Source organism: Thamnophis sirtalis, unplaced genomic scaffold (assembly GCF_051295495.1).
Source record: "Thamnophis sirtalis isolate CommonGarterSnake01/CBP01778 unplaced genomic scaffold, rThaSir2_p1.2 scaffold_2, whole genome shotgun sequence".
NCBI classification, from domain to species: domain Eukaryota; kingdom Metazoa; phylum Chordata; class Lepidosauria; order Squamata; family Natricidae; genus Thamnophis; species Thamnophis sirtalis.
In genome coordinates, this window is record NW_028261382.1 from 18,083,305 (window position 1) to 18,101,618 (window position 18,314).

Here is an 18,314-nt window from a genome sequence, read left to right on the forward strand (position 1 = left end):
CTCTTCCTTTCCCTTCCCTCCTCTCCTCTCCCTTTCTTCCTTCATTCCCTCGCCTCTCTTCTCCTCTCTTCTCTTCCACTCCACTCCACTTCATTCCATAGTTCTTAACATTCTCAGGAACACAGGAACCTAAGAAATTAGAAGTAGCTAATCAGTCCAATATGGTCTCTTTGAAGGTTCTGGGATGAACTTCTTTCCCATCTCCTAGAGATGCCTATGGTTGAATTTGGGACTTTCTATTTGTAAAGTCTTTGCTCTCATGACTTCCAAGTTATACTCTCCTCCCTTCTTTCCAGCATTATTATTATTTCTTTTTTTTTCTCTAAACAACCCCTTGAAGTGATTTTTAAAGATCCATCATCAAAAGCGCCTTCTCTCAACCTCTCCAAGAGACACAATGCTAGAAAAAAATAAAATCAACAAACTTGGTGTGTAGCTTTTTGAAAAGTGTCTTCTTTGACACAAATGAAGCATGTCCTTTGCAATGACTTCTTTTCACTCTCCAATAAATGGGCCTACTTTTGTCTCTGTTTTCTAGATGTTCTCCAATGAAACAGGAGGCATTGGAGAGTATCCCTAGGGTGGGTCATTTAATCAGGTGTACCTTGATCTAAGCAGGTGAAAGCCACTTATTTGAACAGACTCAACAACATCCACAGCCTCAGGTAAAGCTGTGTCCAATGATTGCTAAGTGAGAATACTGAATACTGAATACTTGACGCATTCAGAGTTGAATTGAAACTGCTCTATTATATAGTCTATATTGAGAGGCCCGAGATGTTTACAAAGATGATAAAAACATCAAGATGAACTGAAACTGAAACCTGTTTTGTAGGTCAAGGCTCATGCGAAGGGATGGGATGCAGATCCTGTGGTTTGGGCCACTAGCTTTGTTTGACACACAGACATAAAGACACATACATCCCATGCTGGCTTCTTCTTTTTTCTCTCTTCTTTCTTTCTTTTTCCTTCCTTCCTGCTCTTTCTTTCTTTCTTTCTTTCTTTCTTTCTTTCTTTCTTTCTTTCTTCTTTCTTTCTCTCCTTCCTTTCTCCTTTCTTTTTCCTTCCTTCTTTTTCTTTCTTTCATTCTTCTTCTTTCCTTCCTTCCTTCCTTCTTTCTTTCTTTCTTTCTTTCTTTCTTTCTTTCTTTCTTCTTTCTTCTTTCTTCTTCCATCCTTCCTCCCTCCCTCCCTCCGTCTGTCCCTCCCTCCCTCTTTCCAGCTGAGACACAAAGTTGGCAAGGCTTTGTTAAGACACACCATTCTGAAGGAGGCTTGGTGAGCACAAGAATGAGAACTGTTAATCAGTTGAGACAGTGTGTCTCCCAGCGCTGTGGGTGCTCCATCACTGGAGGTTGTCAAAATTAGGCTAGACAACCATTTGACCAGGATGGTATAAGGTCTCCTGCCTTGAGCAGGGGGGGTTGAACTAGAAGACCTCCAAGGACCTGTCCAGCTCTTTGATTCTATGTTCAGTTGCATCAGTAGTTTCAGGGCAAGGTTGCATGCCAGGGGCAGCAGATCAAAATATCAGCTGTGAATTATGCAATCGAAGCCCTTCCCATTTACTTTTTCTACATGTGCTTGAAGTTTGAGCATGTCAAAAAGGAACAGGGTTTCAATCATGTTGTTCCAGCCAGGAGTTTGACTCCTTTGATTTTCTTGCAGATGGCCCTTGAGAGGTCTTTCTCCGTTCCTGGTCAGTGGTCAGCACAAAGATTGGAAGGGTGTGTGTGTCTGTTTGTTTGGAGTCTGTACAGCAAATCCTAACATTTATTCAAGCTTGCTTCTCGCTTGCCAAATAATCTTGACATACTTTGCATTCTGCAAAAATAAAAATGTTGATGCCAGCATCACAACAGAGAAAGGAGCCTTGGTCTAGGTTGCATTTGTAAGCTCGACAAATAGATTGGGTTTTGTTCTTCTTCTTGGGGATTTTTCTATGTATATTTTACTGTCAGTTTGGTGACATTTTTGTCAGCTGAGACTCAGGGGCCAGAGGTGCCGGTAGCAGGACCAGCAACATTTTGATTCCCTGATATATTTTCAGGGAATAAATAAAAACAGAATGAATGTGTGTGAGGGAGAATGACAGAGAGGGGGGGGAAGGGAGGGAGGGAGGGAGGGAGGGAGAGAGAGAATGTGTGTGTGAAAACACAGTTCAGACGTCAGGAGAATTTGAGGTTATTGATACAGCTTATAAGCAGACTATTAAAAAATAAAATCAATTAAGTGCAAAATGCTCAGTCCAATGAAGTCCTGCTCTACCGATAGAATTTACTGGATTTTCTCTTTTAATAAAACAACAAAGAAAGGAAAAACATCATGAAGGGTTCTCCCAAGGAAAATATTTGTTTGTTTTTAATTACGTGATAAAATTTAAGAAGGATGAAATATTTCCATTTCCTGCTCGGAAATAATAAATCCTCGATTAAGGATCAAATTGTTGAATTAACATGATATTTTAGGGCAAGCAGAGGTGTTTCAATGTGATATTTGTGCTGTGTTATTCCTGAAGGGACTCCTGGATTTGGGAAGCTTAATGGGGTTGGCCAATTTGAAGTCAGAAACATTTATTTGCTAGGGTTACATAATACTATTCCATAGTTTAAAACAAATCTTTGATAAAGCTTTGTAAGGGAAGGACTCAGAGACAGAGGGAAGGAAGGAAGGGTAGGAGAAAGGAAGGAAGGATAGAAGGAAGGAGGGAAGGATAGAAGGAAGGAAGGAGGGAAGAGAGGGTGGGAGGCAGAAAAGAGGGAGGTAGGCAGAAGGGAAGGTATAAAGCTTTGTGAGGGAGGGACTCAGAGACAGAGGGAAGGAAGGAGGGAAGGAAGGAAGGAAAGAATGGAGGGAGGGAGGCAGAAAGGGAGGGAGGGAGGAAGGGAGGGAGGCAGGCAGAGAGGGGGGTAGACAGAAGGGAGGGTATAAAGCTTTGTGAGGGTGGGACTCAGAGACAGGGAAGAAAGGGAGGGAGGGAGGGAGGATAGAAGAAAAAAGGAAGGAGGGAAGGGAGGGAGGAATAATGGAAGGAAGGAAGGAAATGAGGGAGGGAGACAGAAAAGAGGGAAGGGGGGAGAGAGAAGAGAGGGAGGAGAAAATGAAAGAGAAAGAACAAATAAGCAAGTAAAAGAAATATCAGAGTTTATCCCAGCAACAGTGAATAGGAGAAACAAGAAATGGGAAAATTGAATATTGAGTTATACATGTCCACGACTCCTCTGGACTACAGTTCAGAAAGTTCAACATCTCACAACCTCACTACATATCCGCTGATGTGAACAATAGACATCACCAGCGCACATTGGCAGTTCAGGTGCATGTCATTTTCATGGCAATCAAAATACAAGTGGCTTACAACATCAGGTGTTTTTTTTAAAACTAAAAAAAACACCTGCACAACATAATAGCATTTCAAGGCAATTTGCTTACAAAATATTTCAAAAATCTTACCAATACAAAAAATCAAAATAAAATCCATGCTCAGATTTAGTACAACGTTGACATTTGAAACTTAGCACTTACTGGAAAGAGAAAAAAGAAGTCACAAAAGATCTGTGTATTATCTTACAAAACATCCTAAGAAGAGGGAAATTGTGTTCTGATATTAACAGCTTGCTCCCAATTTGGGTAGTTTGAACAAAGCTAACAATTGGTAGGAAGACATAGATAGGGAGAAAGAGAGAAAGGAGGGGGAGGGAGGATAGAAGGAAGGAAGGAAAGAAGGAGAGGGAGGGAGAGAGAGAGATAGCTATGAGTTGCCCAGCTATGACACAAATCATGGTTTACAAACTGCACATCCACACTGGTGAACCAAGCCAAACAGGCTATAATTTTGCTGTTTGATGTGAATATTATCCTTGGTACTTAAAATTGTGTGTGTGTGTGTGTGTGTGTGTGTGTGTGTGTAATGTTTTATCAATGAGAATAAAATACAAAACAGAAAGAAACATACATCCAACAGTAACGACAAGAACAACAAAAACAAAATGTGTACACAAAAAGAAAAAAAAATGACCCAAACATCCAACATTAAACATTAAAAAAATCCATCCTGGCTGGATAAAAATAAAATAATGAAAAATAAAATAATAATAATAAAGTCTGATAAATTCTCCTCCTCTTATGTAATGAATCTGTAAATAGCTATAAACTTTCTCATCCTTATTTAACAAAAAAATATATAAACAAATATTTCAGATGAAGAGGTCTCTATTTAATAATCCAATTGACCCAACATCTAATATATACATAAGAAATAAAAAACCAAAAAAAAAAAAACAGGATCCAATGTGAGTCAATCATTGAAACCAGAGGTTTTGTCTTCTGAGCTTTAGAATTTGTACTGGATCCCTGAACTAAGATTGTTGGATGAATAAGGACAAAAACAGCCAGAGAAGTGATTGAATCCTGGGAAACAGGCCCTTCATCAATCCACAGAAGTGCTGATTTACCACCAGCCTATTAAGTACTTAGAAGATGAGGGCTGGACAACACAAGGAAACAACAGCTAACAAATTAAAAATCAGCCATCAACACACTCCAATCAACATCTAAAAAGACAAATTTGATGAAACGCATATTTAATATTGCATGTATTAAGAGCAACGAGGATTGGATTTACTCAGCATTGGAACAATGAAGAAATACTACATGAGATAATTAGGAAGCTATTGTGCAGAAATAGACAGACTTACATTGAAGATCAAACAGAAAGAAGATACAGAATACTATCAAACATGGAATTTATTTTATCAATGGCTGGAAAAAAAGGGCTAAAGATTAGAAATATAATTTGTATTGTTATTGTTAAGCAAACAAAATAACTCAGACATCATGCTGTATATTTCAGTGGAACAGCTTGCCTCCAGAAGTTGTGAATGCCCCAACACTGGAAGTCTTTAAGAAGATGCTGGATAGCCATTTGTCTGGAACAGTATAGGGTTTCCTGCCTAGGCAGAGGGTTGAACTAGAAGACCTCCAAGGTCTCTTCCAACTCTGCTATTGTATTGTATTGTATTTAGCACTAAATAAATGTTATAGTAGAAAATTAACAAAATTTTATTTTAAACAAAAGTACTTAGAAGACGAAGGCTGGGCAACATAAGGGAACAACAGGTAACAACTTAAAACCCAGTCATCAACACACTCCATAAGGTAAGGTAAAGGTAAAGGTTCCCCTCACACATATGTGCTAGTCGTTTTCAACTCTAGGGGTGGTGCTCATCACCGTTTCAAAGCCTAAGAGCCAGTGCTGTCCAAAGACATCTCCCTTCTCATGTGGCCAGCGTGACTCAATGCCGAAGGCACACAGAACCCTGTTACCTTCCCACCAAAGGTGGTTCCTATTTTTCTACTTGCATTTTTACACGCTTTCAAACTGCTAGGTTGGCAGAAGTTGGGACAAGTCACGGGAGCTCAACTTTGTTACGCGGCACTAGGGGTTTGAACTGCTGAACTGCCGACCTTTTTGATTGACAAGCTCAGTGTCTTAGCCACTGAGCTGCCACGTCCAATATCTATACCCCAACCAACATTTAAAAGCCACATACAACAGGCACCATATAAATACCAGCCACAGAACAGCACACACTCTCCTAGAAAGAAGTTCCCTGAAGATGGGCTCCAGCATAAGTCCGAAAGCTTGGAAGACTGAGCCTCTGGTCGCGGTGACCGACCCAGATTGGATCCTGCAACAATATCCTGCGACACATATATTTGTCTTCATTCATCATACAAAAAGCAACAGACAACAGGTTAGCTCAAATATTAAACCAATCAGCCTACTGCCTATTGCTTTGTGTAGCATATTGCTGGTGTTGTGTTGGATTAGAGCCATGGTGGTGCAGTGGTTAGACTACCGTAGTGCAGGCTACTTCTGCTGCCTGCTGGTTGCCTGCAATTTGGCAGTTCAATTCTCACCAGGCTCAAAGTTGACTCAGGTTTCCATCCTTCTGAGGTGGGTAAAATGAGGACCCAGACTGTTGAGGGCAATATGCTGACTCTGTAAACTGCTTAGAGAAGGCTGTTAAAGCACTGTGAAACAGTATATAAATCTGTGCTATTGCTGTCTTCCTTCCTTCCTTCCTTCCTTCCTTCCTTCCTTCCTTCCTTCCTTCCTTCCTTCCTTCCTTCCTTCCTCCTTCCCAGTGGTTAGAATGCAGTATTGCAAGCTAACTCTGCCCACTGCCAGGAGTTCGAGCCTGACCAGCTCAAGGTTGACTCAGCCTTCCATCCTTCCGAGGTCGTTAAAATGAAGACCCAAATTATTGGGGGCCATATGTTGATTCTATAAACCACTTAGAGAGGGCTGTAAAGAGAGACCGCCTGCTGCCAATTACCTCCCAAAGACCCATTAGATCACACAGGGTCGGCCTCCTCCGGGTTCCGTCTACCAGCCAATGCCATCTGGCTACTACCCGGGGGATGGCCTTCTCTGTGGCAGCTCCGGCCCTGTGGAACGAACTCCCCACAGAGATTCGGACCCTCACCTCTCTCCAGGCCTTCCGAAAAGTCGTCAAAACCTGGCTGTGCCGGCAGGCCTGGGGTTGATGAGTTCCCCTCCCCTCTCGACCTGTGTGGTTGTGTGACTCTTGGCTATTTTAACTACTTGTATTGTGTTCTATGTTCCATTTTCCCTCCTTTGAGTTGTTTGCAGCCCTGAGTCCCTCCTGGAAAAGGGTGGCATATAAATAAAACAAATCTCAATCTCAATCTCAATCTCACTGTGAAGCAGTATATAAGTCTGTGCCATTGCAATTGTGCTGTGGCCTCCCAGAAAGCTTGCTTTGGAACTGAGAATTTCTTTGAAAGAGAAGGTGATAAGAAAAGGACACTCTGCAGAAGGGCAGCCTCAGCCATATTTCATATTTGCGTTCAACCACGTCATAAAAATGGTGAGTGCGGATGAAAATACTAAAGCCATTGCGAGGCAATAATTCATGTTTGAGTTTTTATGTCCTTGTCTCTTTCCAAGCTGCTAGAGGGTCTACTCTGGCTTTACAATGACATACAAACAAATAAAAAAGGGATTATTGGGGGGGGGGGGCAAAGTCCAATAGCTTTGCTGTGTACATCTCTGAGAACAATGACTATCCTGCTCAAGGGCTAATGCCCCAAAGGAATGATGTACCTTCATTGCATTGTAGGGAATGTGCTTCAGATTCCTCTGGAAATAACTTCTTATGGGAGAAATAAGGTGGGGTGGGGTGGGGTAGAGTGAGAGAGTTAGAGAAAAGAAGATCACATTTTGTGAAAAATGTCTTTATCTAAGGCCACCTTGGGAGCATCTTCAGAGAAGGGCAATTCCGATGACAAAGACAAAAGAAGGGCTTATTTTATTTATTTCGTATGGTGTAATAGAATAGCAATAGCAATAGCAATAGCAATAGCAATAGCAATAGCACTTAGACTTGTATACTGCTTCACAATGCTTTAAAGTCCTCTCTAAGTGGTTTATAGCCTTTTGCCCACAACAATCTGGGTCCTCATTTTACCAACCTTAAAAGGATGAAAGACTGAGTCAACCTTAAGCTGCTCAGGTTCGAACTCATGGCAGTGGGCAGAGTTAGCTTGCAATATTGCATTCTAACCACTGGGAAGGAAGGAAGGAAGACAGCAATAGCACTTTATGTACCGCTTCACACTGCTTTACAGCCCTCTCTAAGCGGTTCACAGAGTCAGCCTCTTGTCCCCAACAATCTGGCTCCTCATTTTACCCATCTCGGAAGGATGGAAGGCTGAGTCAACCTTGAGCCTGGTGGGATTTGAACTGCTAAATTGCAGGCAGCCAACAGTCAGCAAAAGTAGCCTGCACTCTAACCACTGAGCCACATAGTTTTACAGCATTAATGCATAAAATTCACAAAAGCAACACATGCAATGCAGGTAGTTCTCAAATTAGGACCACAATTGAGGCCCAAAAGTTTGGTTGCTAAGTGAGACATTTGTTAAGTGAATTTTCCTCCATTTTATGGAGGAGGAGAAGGAGGATTATTGTAGGGTCCTTGGTTCTCTCAATTTGGTTGTTTGCTTGCAGATGTTTCATGACCCAACTAGGTAACACCATCAGTGCTGCAAGGAAACATGGAAATGTTTGATAAAGAAATCCATAGGAAATCCCTTCATCAGTCAATGGAATTTAATCAGGAGGAGTAAAATAACAATAACAAAAATACAATAACTACAGTAGTTGTTTTCTAAAATAAAAAAGCAAGCAAAACAAAACCTCACGATGGGAACCGGCCAGATTTTGATACAAGTATACACAGAAGAGGACGTTTTAAGCTTCTACATAAAAAAGTAGTTCCTTGGAATAAGTAAATAGAATGACAAAAATATCAGGATGAATAAGCTTCTGATGATAACAATCTTTCATTTATGTAGAGCATTGTTTAGCCAGATGGACTCCAAAGTGTTTTAATGTGCTTTTCTGCAAGCAGAAAATACCTCTAAAGCAGCTCTTATTCTCCTGATGAAGTGCAGCCGATTTGAGAAAAGAGAGAAAGATGCGAAGGATCCTTGGAATAAATTGTTAGCCCAAAGAAACAGCCTCTCTGTTTTGAAAATGGTACCACAGTGACCAGTCTTGAAAGCCAATAACCCAAAATCCAGAAGCTAATCTTCAGAAAGATAATTTATCTCCAAAGTTTATTTCAGGCAAAAAGGACAATCCCAAATCTCGTTGCTCAAGAACTGAGTATTTTTTTAAAAAAAAAATAACCCCATTTGCCTAGTGTAGAAAGTGAATGCCCACCCCTCTTAGAAGAATGAAATATTGTAGAAAATATTAAGAATGCAGAATATTATATTTTCCCAAAAGAAGAAACATGTTTTAAAGAACGAAAACAGCTCCCTGTCCCCAGCAGATATTTGGTACCCATTGAGAAGGACTGAGCCAGCCTCTCTACAAAACAAAAGATTTTCAGCTCCAGGGTGATGGGATTAAGACACGACCCCTCCAGGACATAATAGGAATCCCAGGGGTGGGATTCAGCCGGTTTGGACTGGTTCAGGCGAACCAGATGCTAATTTTGCATCTAGTTCGCCTAACCAGTTGTTGCAAGGACTGGCTGGCCACGCCCAGCCCACTCCTCCCACCCCTCCCAGGAGTCACCACGCAGCCCATTCAACATGCAAGGTAAGTACAGGGCCCACATGGAGGCTCTGGGAGGTCGAAAAACAGGCTGGGAGGCTGTTTTCATCCTCCAGGAGGCTCGGGAAAAGCCTCCGTAGCCTGGGGAGGACAAAAAATGGGTCAATCGGGAGTTCTGGAAGTCCAGAAATGGACCCGTTTCTGGTTTCTGGAGGGTCTCTGGAGCTCAGGGGAGGCCGTTTTCTCCCTCCTGGAGATTTGAGGAAAACCTCTGGAGCCTGGGGAGGACAAAATTCCCACCTGCCATGAGGAGGCTGAGTAGGTCATGCCCCCCATGGCCACGCCTTCCATCAACCGGGCAGAGAACCGGTTGCTAAACTGTTTTCAATCCCACTCCTGGATTAGCCCTCTACCATCTAGCAGCAGACCTTCTGACCAGCAAAGTCAATGAGGATTCACTTAATGACTACCGTATTTTTCAGAGTATAAGATGCACCTTTCCCCCCCAAAAGGAGGGTAAAAATCTGGGTGTGTCTTATACACTGAATACAGCATTTTTGGCCTCCTGAAACCCCGCCCCCTTCACAAAAATGGATGTTCAGAGGGTTTGGGAGGCCTGCAAAGTGATTTTGGGGGCTGGGGAGGACAAAAATTAGTGAAAAATTGGTCGGGTTTTTTTGCTAATTTTTGCCTCCCCCCTTCCCAGCTCTCAGGAGCACTCTACAAGCCTCCCAAAGCCTATGCATGCCCTGGTTTTTTTTGCAAAAATGGGCCTATTTTCACAAAAAATGGGCTGTCTTTTGCTCATGTTTGTCCACAGCCCCAGCCCCCAGGAGCACTCTAAAAGCCTCCCAAAGCCTATGAAGGCCTTGTTGTTGGGTTTTTTTGGCAAAAAATTGGCTTGTTTTCATGAAAAATGGGCTGTTTTTTGCTTGTTTTTGAGCCCCCCCCAGCTCCCAGGAGCACTTTGCAGGCCTCTCAAACTCTCTGCATACCCCGTTTTTCACAAAAAAATGAGACGTGCAGAGGGTTTGGGAGACTGCAGAGTGAAAAAAAACTTTTTTAAAAAATTTACCTCTTCAAAATCTTGGCGCATCTTATACTCCAGTGCATTTTATACTCCGGGAAATACAGTATATTACTAGCTTAACAAGTGCAGTGATTGCCTTAACAATGGACTCATAACATGGGTGTAAAACTCACTTAATAACTGTCATGCTCAGCAGCAGAACCTTTGGACTCCATGGTGGTCAAGGACAACTTGCATATTTTATTATAAACATTTAAAAATCCACCCAGAACATTGCAACCCTGCTGTAGACCAGGAAGAGTGGATTTTGCAAAAAAAAAAAAAAAAAAAAACCCTGATATTTTATTTTATTTTTTAAAAAAACACCCTTTTCTTCCACTTGTGTCTCTGCAGACAAAGTGTTTTTGCTTCCCTTTCGCATTTTGTTTTCATGTTTCCATTGTTCTCCCCGCATCCTGACCTTTCCTGACCCTGTCTTGTTTCTGGTCCTGATGGGATCCCAGCTAGAAGCAGTTACAGCTTCATCGACTGTATGTTTCAGGACAAATCACACACTGGCCTTGACAATCCTGGTAGACAACCCCATGCTGGTTTTGGAAGCTAAGAGCAATGCAACATGTAAACGCTGTTTCCTATCCAACTGACCGAGCTCGGTTTGGTAAATTTGCTTTCCCCTGCATTAGCCGAAAATGGATTTTTATAGCGGCTGATAAAAAGGAAACATGAATGAACAGCATGGCTGATCTTTCATCAATATACACATCCAGCACTCCACCGAGAGGGGTGTTAAATTGCTTTCCAGCTTCTTGATGGAAGGATGGTATAAGCTTGCAACATAAATTGATAGGGAGCTAAGTAGACCAACTGGATTAGGCTTGTACACCAGACAAACAGTTGTAAGATCAGTTGTACTCAGTAATACAGGTTGTTGTCAGTTGTCAAGTTGTGTCCGGTCCATCGTAACCACATGGACAACATTCCTCTAGGCCTTCCTCTCCTCTACCATCCCGCAGAGTCCACTTAAGCTCACACCGACTGCTTTGGTGACTCCATCCAGGCACCTTCTTCTCTGCTGTCCCCTTCATCCTTTGCCCTCCATCATTCCCAGCATTGGGATCTTCTCCAGTGAGTCCTTCCTTCTCATTAGGTGGCCAAAGAATCTGAGTTTCCTCTTCAGGATCTGGCCTTCTAAAGATTAGTCAGGGTTGATCTCCTCTAGGACTGACTGATTGGATCGCCTTGTAGTCCAAGGGTCTCACAGGAGTCTTCTCCAGCACCAGAGTTCAAAGGCCTCCTTTCTTTGGCGCTCAGCCTTCCTTATGGTCCAACTTTCACAGCCATCCATTGCAACTGGGAAAACCATAGCATTGACTATACACCAGGGGTGGGTTTCAACCAGTTCGCAGCGGTCCCCGCGAACCGGTTGGTCAGCGAACCTGGAAGTAAGTAACTTCCGGGAACAGCGAAGGGCCCACCCACCCGCCCACGCTCCTTACCCGGTTTTGACAAGTTCTGCGCTTCCACGCATGCGCAGGACGCATACAGCGCCTGCGCGATCCTCCAGGAGCAGCTGGAGCATCGCACAGACGCTAGTATGCATGCGTGCGCTGCGCGCGTGCACAAGGACGCTGCCGGCCCCATTCCAACCGGTTCGGTTGGAACGGGGCGAGAAACCCACCCCTGCTATACACACTTTTGTTGGCAGTGTGATGTCTCTGCTTCTTAGAATGCTGTCTAGATTTCCCATAGCTTTCCTCCCCAGGAGCAAGTGTTTTTTTAATTTCTTGGCTGCAGACCCCATCTGCAGTGATCTTGGAGCCCAGGAAAATAAAATCTGTCACTACCTCCATTTCTTCCCCATCTATTTGCCAGGAATTGAGAGGGATGGATGCCATCATGCCATGATTCAAATCATGATTCAAACCATCATTCAAACCATGGCATGAACCATCATGCCATGATGTAATACAGGTGATTCTAGTCTTACAACAATTGGTTTAATGATTGTTCAAAATTACAACCTGAATTTTGAAAAAAATGATACAAAAATATATAGACTTTAAACCAGAAATCTTTTTATTGGGAATTATACAGGAAACATACAATAGAGAATTGAAATATTTGATTGTAAATGTGTTAACAGCAGCTAGAATTGTATTTGCTAAAAATTGGAAAAATGAGAAAATACCAACACAAGAGAACGTTATTCACAAAATAATGGAATGTGCTGAAATGAGTAAATTGACATTTGAAATTAGAGAACAAGAAGATAAACAATTTTATAAGACATGGGATTTATTTTATCAGTGGTTAGATAAAAAAAACATGGAAATGAAAGATACTAGAGAATGTTGTTAATACAAGAATAATAGAATGGAATACAGTAGAATAGAATGGCACAGAATATAACATAAAAATATATTATTATTGGATAGATTTAAGATGATGTAATGAATTGTTATAATATAAATGAACCCCATATCGAGTACCGTATTTATCGGCGTATAACACGCAGTTTTAAAACTAAAATTGGAAGCTTAAACCCTGCCTGCGTGTTATACGCCGATCTCAGCCTGGCGGCAGCGTCACACAGACTGTGGAAGGAGGGGGAGAAGGAGGGAACCAAAGAGAGCTTTTACCGAGTCTGCGCCCCACAGCCAGGACCGTCCTGGCGCCTCCAGCCGCGTTTCTTCCTGCAAAGCCATTCGGGCAACCCGAGAGTTCCGCTTGACGCCAGAAGGGCTTTGCAGGAAGAAACGCGGCGTTTCTTGTGTGTGTGTGTGTGTGTGTGTGTGTGTCTGTCTGTCTCCGCCATCCCCAACCTCTACACCTTGCAGGACTGCTGCGCCTTTGAGAAGCCGGGGTGGGGGGGAGAGGGGGACGGGAACGACGCCTAACCCCCACCCACACAACCCGGTCCCCGGGAATGCCGCTCCCGCCGTTCAGAAACCGAGGGGGAGAAAAGTTCAAAAGCCGCCGGAGCCAGCTGGAAAAGGAGCGACTTTCCCCATTAGCCGGCGCCCTCCGCCAATCCGCAACGGCCTCGCAAATTAAAAACCGAAGGAAGGCGGCGAGCTCAGCCAAGCGCGGCCAGGCAGCCAGCGGCGCGCACCGGCTTCCCAGCGCAGGGAACTTCTCCGGCGGCTGGGGGGAGGCCGTCAAGCGGAACTCTCGGGTTGCCCGAAGGGCTTTGCAGGAAGAAACGCGGCGTTTCTTCCTGCAAAGCCCTTCTGGCGTCAAGCGGAACTCTCGGCAACCCGAGAGTTCCGCTTGACGGCCTCCCCCCAGCCGCCGGAGAAGTTCCCTGCGCTGGGAAGCCGGTGCGCGCCGCTGGCTGCCTGGCCGCGCTTGGCTGAGCTCGCCGCCTTCCTTCGGTTTTTAATTTGCGAGGCCGTTGCGGATTGGCGGAGGGCGCCGGCTAATGGGGAAAGTCGCTCCTTTTCCAGCTGGCTCCGGCGGCTTTTGAACTTTTCTCCCCCTCGGTTTCTGAACGGCGGGAGCGGCATTCCCGGGGACCGGGTTGTGTGGGTGGGGGTTAGGCGTCGTTCCCGTCCCCCTCTCCCCCCCACCCCGGCTTCTCAAAGGCGCAGCAGTCCTGCAAGGTGTAGAGGTTGGGGATGGCGGAGACAGACAGACACACACACACACACACACACACAAGAAACGCCGCGTTTCTTCCTGCAAAGCCCTTCTGGCGTCAAGCGGAACTCTCGGGTTGCCCGAATGGCTTTGCAGGAAGAAACGCGGCTGGAGGCGCAAGGACGGTCCTGGCTGTGGGGCGCAGACTCGGTAAAAGCTCTCTTTGGTTCCCTCCTCCTCCTCCTCCTCCTCCTCCTCCTCCTTCTTTCTGGAGCCCCTTCCTCAAAGATTTGGTACCAAAGCAATGGCGGTGAGGAAGTTGTGTCTTTTGGATTTTGCACTGTTGTCTTTTCAATGGTTCTCAGACTGGTTGAACCTTTAGCAGCTGGGGTGATATTCTTTACTGTTAAGGTTACAATTGGATGTGTTGGACAAATCTTAAAAGATGAAACTTTTATTAAAACGTTTGACTTAACTAAAAACGTCTTCCTTTTTCTTCTTCTTCTTAAATATGATTTATTTATTTATTTTTACTTCAGAAGTTTGATGACCGTTGTACAAACTAATCCAACCTAAATGTAGAGGAGGAGAAGAAGGGGGGGGATTTAAAAAGAGCAGAGGAAAAAGAAAAGAAAGCATGAAGAAAACATAAAGAAAGGGATGGGAGGGAGGGAAGGAAGGAAGGCACTTTATGTTGAAACAGAAAATATTATATAAGGAAGAAAATGGAAATAACTTTTTGCTCAAAGAGGTGTTTTTTCATTTCATATTTGCCTTTTAAGAGGAGTTAATGTTATAATTCATGTTCTAATGTTATAAATTTTAATCCAACATTAAGTTCCGAGCTTCCAAGTCATTTATTTTTAATGAAAAAAAATTTTACTCAAATTTTTGTGTTAAAATGGGGGATGCGTGTTATACGCCGGTGCGTGTTATACGCCGATAAATACGGTATATATCATTTAAAATTAAGGAATAATAGTGATAGTCAAATAAATGAGGTACAATGATAATAATGCATACAAACATATTTGATTTGATAATGTGGGAATTCATATAAATTGTAAGTGATGACTATGGAAAGGATGCACAAAAATCTTGTAACTAATCGACACATTGTATGTAATGGAAGATGGTTTTATGTTTTATGTCTTGTTTGTCTATGTCTGTCTAAAAATAAAAACTTTCAAAAAAAATTACAACCTCAAAAAAAGTGTTTTATCTCTGTTTTTCAAACTTTTTACACCAATTGCAGCATCCCCGTGGTCACACAATCAAATTTCGGATGCCTGGCAACCAATTCGTATTGATGAAAGTTTATTTATTTATTAATTTATTAATTAGACTTATATACCGCTTCATAGGGCTTTCAGCCCTCTCTAAGCGGTTTACAAATTTTTAGCAAATTGAGTCAGCAACTTGCCCCCACAGTCCGGGTCCTCATTTCACCCACCTCAGAAGGATGGAAGGCTGAGTCGACCTTGAGCCGGTGAGATTTGAACCGCTGAACTGCAGATCACAGTCAGCTAAAGTGGTCTGCAGTACTGCACCCTAACCACTGTGCCACCTTGGTTGGCAGAGTTCCAGGGTCAGGTCATCCCACTTTGCGACCTTCTGACAGGCAAAGTTAATGGGGAAGCCCGATTCACTTAACAACAGTTGTTACTAGCTCAACAACTGCAGCGATTCACTTAACAACTGTGGCAAGGAAGGTCGTCAAAATAAGGCAAGAGCAAACTTAAGAGCTTTCTTGCTTTTACATGCAGCTTTTAGGATGGGATGGTGAAGTCAAGTTGCAGATTGGAACAAAGGAAATAGCAAGGTGTCCTCCAGATCTTTGTAGAAAAAGGAAATACACTTGAAGAGTACCATTTAATTGTATGTTTACTGTGGAATGAAAAAAGAATCAGTATTTCTTGAATAAGGAGTTTACCATGAGTGATGCTAGTAGTGATTTTTTTTTTAATGAGTTAGTCAAAATTTTGCAGATCTTGGATTCTTCTAATGTATTTTTATAGTAATTCATGTGATCTTGATTGTATTCCTCTGTTAATGCAATTTAGGAATGCATTGGCATTTTTTGGAAGCTGCAGCACACTACTGGCTCATATTTAAGTGGTTGTCCACTAAGACCCTAAGATCCCTCTCACAGTTACTGCTATTGAGACATGAACCATCTATACCATACCTGTGAATTTGGTTTTTCTTGCCTAAATATAGAGCCGAACCTGAATCCAACATCAGGTGGAGAATTCAAGATATTTGCAACAGTTTTAAAGGGACTGTTGCATTGATTTCTCTGCTAGGAAGGCCGGACAGGGCTTGAAAGAGTTAACAGCATGGCAGCCTTTTGGAAATAGCATTTGCTGTCTTCTGTTTTCTTAACCTCATGACCTGCAGGTACACACCTGGCAGAGAGGGTCAGGTAACAGCCCTGCTTCCCGATCTGTGGGTCAGGACCTGCTTGGTGATGAGACACCCAGTAACTCTCCTTTGGTACGAGGGGACACTTAAAAGAAACATTATAGGAGATTAAGTGTCCCTCTTTTCTTTCAAACTTCATTTTCCTTTTTAATTATTGGTTCTTAGAGGCACAAGCTGGAGATAAAGCAAAGTTGGCATAGAGGACAATTAGCCTGCATAGATTTCTGGATTGGGGGGAGGTAAAAGATTCAGAGAAGAGGGAAGTAGGCAGATTTGGACATTTGTAACTTGCCCTATTAATCTTCACTGAGCTGCTGTTAATTATAATCCTGGCTCAAAAACCACATCACTCTGGATTATACATCTGGGCTCTTTGCTACCACAAGCTCATTTGCAAAACTGTGAAGAAATGTCAGTGCTGAGGAACCATCTGTTTTCCAAATGGAAAAGCCCCCAAAAAGGCAAGGGAGAGCTTATGCGTTGGGCAGATTCACAGTGCGCCATTCAGGAAAGAAATGAAAATCCTTTGGCATGGTCACTTCTCATTCGGTTCGGTTGAAAAAGAAATAGTGTCGGCCAATTTCTGTCAAAGGAGACGAGACTCCTCACAGATTCTTAGATCAGAGGGCAGAACATGAGTTGGGGGTATTTGAAAGACTAAAGGGATGCAGTGGCTCAGTCGCTCAGATGCTGAGCTTGTCAATCACAAAGGTCGGCAGTTTGGTGGTTCGAATCCCTAGCGCTGCGTAACGGAGTGAGCTCCCGTTACTTGTCCCAGCTTCTGCCAACCTAGCAGTTCGAAAGCATGTAAAAATGCAAGTAGAAAAATAGGAACCACTTTTGGTGGGAAGGTAACAGCATTCCATGCGCCTTTGGCATTTAGTCATGCTGGCCACATGACCATGGAGACATCTTCGGACAACACTGGCTCTTTGGCTTTGAAATGGAGATGAGCAATGCCCTTAGTATCAGGAATGAATAGCACATGTGTGCAAGGAGAACCTTTACGTTATTTGAAGGACTGCCTCTGTCTTCCAATACCTGAGGGACTGCCACAAAGAGGAGGTGGTGGTCGAACTAGTCTCCAAAGCAGCTGAGGGCAGGACAAGAAGTAACATTTGAGAACTTATCAAAGAGAGACCCAACCTAGAACTGAGGAGAGATTGCCTGATAGTGAGAATAGTTAACCAGTGGAACAACTTCCCTCCAGACTTTGGAACGAGCTCCCCGTGGAGATTCGTACCCTCTCCACCGTCCAAGCCTTCCGCATAGCCTTGAAGAACTGGCTCGCCCGTCAGGCCTGGGGATAAGGATCGCTACCCCGCCCGAATGATGAATGTATGTTGTTTACTATTTTATTATATGTTGTTGTCTTAATGTTGTATTCCCCCCTCCCTGGTTTCCTGTGAGCCGCCCTGAGTCCCCTCAGGGAAAAGGGCGGCCTACAAATGCTAATAAACCAATAAACCAAACCAATAAACCAGACCTTGTGGATGCTCCATCACTGAAGGCTTTTAAGAAGAGACTGAGCAGCCATTTGTCTGGAATGGTCTCCTGCTTGAGCAGGGGATTTGACTAGAAGGCCTCCAAGGTCCCTTCCAACTCTTTTTTTTTGTTAAAAGTGTAATACAACAGTGGTGATGAGATGAGTCCAAAAGTGTGTGTGTGTGTGTGTGTAAGAGAGAGCGAGAGAGAGAGCGAGAGAGAGAGAGACAGAGAGACAGAGAGACAGAGTGTATCTATGCAAGAGAGAGGGAGGGAAGGGGAGAGAGACAGACAGAGTGTATCTAAGCGAGAGAGAGAGAGAGAGGGAGGGAGGGGAGAGAGAGGGAGGGGAGAGAGAGGGAGGGAGAGTGTGTATCTATGCGAGAGAGAGTGTGTGAGAGAGAGAGATAGACAGACAGACAGAGTGTATCCATGCAAGAGAGAGGGAGGGAGGGGAGAGAGAGGGAGAGAGAGTGTCTATGCAAGAGATGGCAGGGAGAGAGAGACAGACAGAGTGTATCTAAGCAAGAGAGAGGGTGGGAGCGGAGAGAGAGAGTGTGTATGTATCTATGTGAGAGAGAGGGAAAGGGAGAGAGAGAGAGACAGGCAGACAGAGTGTATGTATGCGAGAGAGAGGGAGGGAGGAGGAGAGAGGGATACAGAGTGTATCTATGTGAGAGGGAGGGAGAGAGAAAGACAGATA